General features: G+C 42.6%; 1 pseudogene; it reads right to left on the reverse strand.

The window, feature by feature from the left end:
- Positions 1 to 2,378: 2,378 nt before the first annotated feature.
- On the reverse strand, positions 2,379 to 3,210 carry LOC144330947 (18S ribosomal RNA; annotated as a pseudogene).
- Positions 3,211 to 3,792: the final 582 nt, after the last annotated feature.

Here is a 3,792-nt window from a genome sequence, read left to right on the forward strand (position 1 = left end):
TGAAGAACAGGGCGAATGGACCTGCAGCGTATTTAATGTTAAAGCCTGATACTAATTCTAATTCGCCCTCTATGAGATCAAAAGGGGTTCAATTTGTTTCTGCTAGTGTAGAGGTAAATCATATTATGGCTAGGGGTCATGATGGTAGGAGGAGTCACAGATGTTCTTGCGTTGTAATGAGTGTATTAAGGTTGAATGAGCCGCTTATTAGTAGGACTGATAGTAGGATAATGGTGAGGGTGACTTCGTATGAAATTGTTTGGGCAACGGCTTGTAGGGCTCCGATTAGGGCGTAGTTTGAGTTTGATGCTCATCCTGATCATAGGATGGAGTAGACGATTAGGCTAAGTATGGCTAGGGTGAATAGGAGTCCTAGGTTGAAGTTGATTAGAGCGTTGGGTATGGGGAGGGGGGTTCATAGGAGAAGGGTAATGAAGAAGGCTAGGGCGGGTGCGATAACATAGAGGGTGGTGGTAGATGTTGAGGGTTTTAGGGGTTCTTTAGTGAAAAGTTTTATTGCATCAGCGAAGGGTTGTAATAGTCCATATGGACCTACAACATTGGGCCCCTTTCGTAGTTGTATGTAACCTAGTAACTTTCGTTCAACGAGTGTGAGAAATGCTATGGCGGCTAATGTAGGTATAATTAGAAGTAAGAGGTTTACTGTGGTCATGGTGTTAAGAAGAGGAGTTGAACCTCTGGTTACAAAGTTTTAAGTTTTATGCAATTACCGGGCTCTGCCATCTTAACAAACCCTGTTTTCGGGTGGAATGTGTGGTATTTTGCTAAATTAAGACTAGGTCATCTATGTAATGAAGGCGCTTTATGAAGTGGGCCTTATTTCTCTTGTCCTTTCGTACAGGGAGAAATGTGCAATAGATAGAAACCGACCTGGATTGCTCCGGTCTGAACTCAGATCACGTAGGACTTTAATCGTTGAACAAATGAAACCTTGATAGCTGCTGCACCATTAGGATGTCCTGATCCAACATCAAGGTCGTAAGCTCTATTGTCGATATGGACTCTAGAATAGAATTGCGCTGTTATCCCTAGGGTAACTTGTTTCGTTGATCAAATTATTGGGTCAATTATGAGTGCTAGTTTGCTTTGACTTGTGTGGTCTTAGCATGTGTTGTTCGGAGGTTTTGTTGTGCTCCGAGGTCGCCCCAACCAAAATTTTTAATGCAGGTGTAGTAGTTTAAAGGTCCGTGGGTTTGTGTGATTTTTGATTGCATTAATAGATTAAAGCTCCATAGGGTCTTCTCGTCTTATTATCTTATGTCCGTCTCTTCACGGACAGGTCAATTTCACTGGTTAAAAGTAAGAGACAGTTAAACCCTCGTGGTGCCTTTCATGCGAGTCCCTATTTAAAGAACAAGTGATTATGCTACCTTTGCACGGTCAGGGTACCGCGGCCGTTAAACATGTGTCACTGGGCAGGCAGTGCCTCTAATACTAGTAATGCTAGAGGTGATGTTTTTGGTAAACAGGCGGGGTTTGAGTTTGCCGAGTTCCTTTTACTTTTTTAAACCTTTCCTTGAGGCATACCTGTGTTGGGTTAACAGTGAAGGTAGCATGGGCTTGTTTGTGCTTGCTATGCCTGGCTGTTAGGTATCGGTGAGGCTTTCGGTCCGATTTAGGCTTATGCAGTGGAGAAAATATTCATGTTACTTATACTAGCATTATTGCTTCTATATGGTAATAGATTAATCCAATGTGGTGTGAGGAGTTCAGTTATGTGTTTGGTATTTTTGAGGTGGTTGGTGTTGAGCTTGAACGCTTTCTTAATTGATAGCTGCTTTTAAGCCAACTATGGTAATTGAGGGTTTTACTCTCTCTATAAGGTTTTTTCCTAGTGTCTAAAGAGCTGTCCCTCTTTAGACTAGCAATTAAGCTTACAGGGGGATTAGGTAGTTCTATAGGTAAGCTTAAGGTTGAACTAAGATTCTGTCTTGGATAACCAGCTATCACCAGGCTCGGTAGGCTTGTCACCTCTACCCAGAAATCTTCTCACTATTTTGCCACATAGATGGGTGCACTCTTTTAGCTGTTTTTGGGTAGCTCGTCTGGTTTTGGGGAATTTGGCTCTTAGTTCTCTTTGTGAAATTGTTTCTAGCTAATCCATTATGTGAAAGGTACAGGGATTAGTCCTTGCTGTTTTGTGCTTGGGTGGTTTTTTATCTTTCCCTTACGGTACTACGTCTATAGTGCCAGATTAAAATTTCTATCGCCTATACTTTGTGTAGGTGAATGGTTTAGTGTGTGTTGGTTTGGTATTAGTGTTGGTTATGCTTAGGGCTAGTATTGGCTCAAGGCAATCAAGTGGTATTGAGATTTTCTGGGTGTAAGCCAGGTGCTTTAATATTAAGCTATGCCTTGATTTATCCAAGCGCACCTTCCAGTACACTTACCATGTTACGACTTATCCTCTCTATATAAATATTAGGGCGTTTAGTTAAGATATTCCTTAAATATATTTGAGAGGAGTGACGGGCGGTGTGTGCGCGCTTTATGGCCTGGTTCAATTAAGCACTCTATTCTTAATTTACTGCTAAATCCTCCTTGGACTTTTAGATTTCATAAGAGTTTTCGTGGAATTTTCTGAGACAGAAAATGTAGCCCATTTTTTACCGTCTCATAGGCTACACCTTGACCTAACGTTTTTGTGGCGGGGGGGCGTTTGCGCTCACTTTGTGACCTTCATCAGGGTTTTCTGAAGATGGCGGTATATAGGCTGAGCAAGAGAGGGTGGGGTGGATCGGGGTTTATCGATTATGGAACAGGCTCCTCTAGGGGGATGTAAAGCACCGTCAAGTCCTTTGAGTTTTAAGCTGTTGCTTGTAGTGTTCTGGCGAGTAGTTTTGTTATCTAACTACTGAGGTTTAGGGCCAAGCATAGTAGGGTGTCTAATCCCAGTTTGGGTCCTGGCTATTGTGTGTTCAGAAGCTTTAAAGCCACTTTCGTAGTTTATTTTACATCAGCTAGGGTTTTACAGTTTAGATGGAGTTTAGCTTTATTATGTCAGATCTTAAACACCCTCTACGCCGATCTCTATTAGCTAGGGTTAATCGTGTAACCGCGGTGGCTGGCACGAAATTGACCAACCCTAAATATAGCATAGCTTAGTTGAACTTTCATTTATTGCTAAATATTTGTCACTGCTGTCTCCCGTGGGGGTGTGGCCAGGCAAAGCGTTTTGAGCTGCCTGTGCGTGCTTGATGCTTGCTCCTCTTGGTCATGATGATTTATAGGGCGTCTTCACCAGAGCGAGGATGCTTGCATGTGTAGTCTTGCTAAGAGCTAATAGAAAGGCCAGGACCAAGCCTATTTGTTTATGGGGTGTGCAAACCCATCTAGGCATTTTCAGTGTCTTGCTTTGGGTGGGTTTAAGCTACATAAACGGGGGTGTCAGTACAATTGTGAGGTAATTTCTTTCGGGTTGTGTGAAAAAGGCCTGTTGTGGGTTGGTGTAAAGAGTGTTTAGTGAAGTAAATGCTTGTTAGTTGAGGGAATGGCAGTTGGAGTTGTGCACACCTAAAAGATGAAAATACAAGCTCTGATCGGATATATTAAGACTTTTGTTTTTGGGGTTTGGCAAGAGTGGGTTTTGGGTGGAGGTCGGAGATGGGGGTGGGGGGGTTTGATGAGATATTATTGTGGTTTATGGCGCGGTGGGAGTGATGTTGGCTGAGATGATTATTGGTATGTCCTACAAGCATGAATTAAATAACACCTTGCTGAAGTTTGCGTGGAACTAGAATATTGAACGTAGGTGCGATCAACAACTGCATG

The sequence above is a fragment of the Macaca mulatta genome, chromosome 8 (assembly GCF_049350105.2).
Source record: "Macaca mulatta isolate MMU2019108-1 chromosome 8, T2T-MMU8v2.0, whole genome shotgun sequence".
Classification (NCBI taxonomy): Eukaryota; Metazoa; Chordata; class Mammalia; order Primates; family Cercopithecidae; genus Macaca; species Macaca mulatta.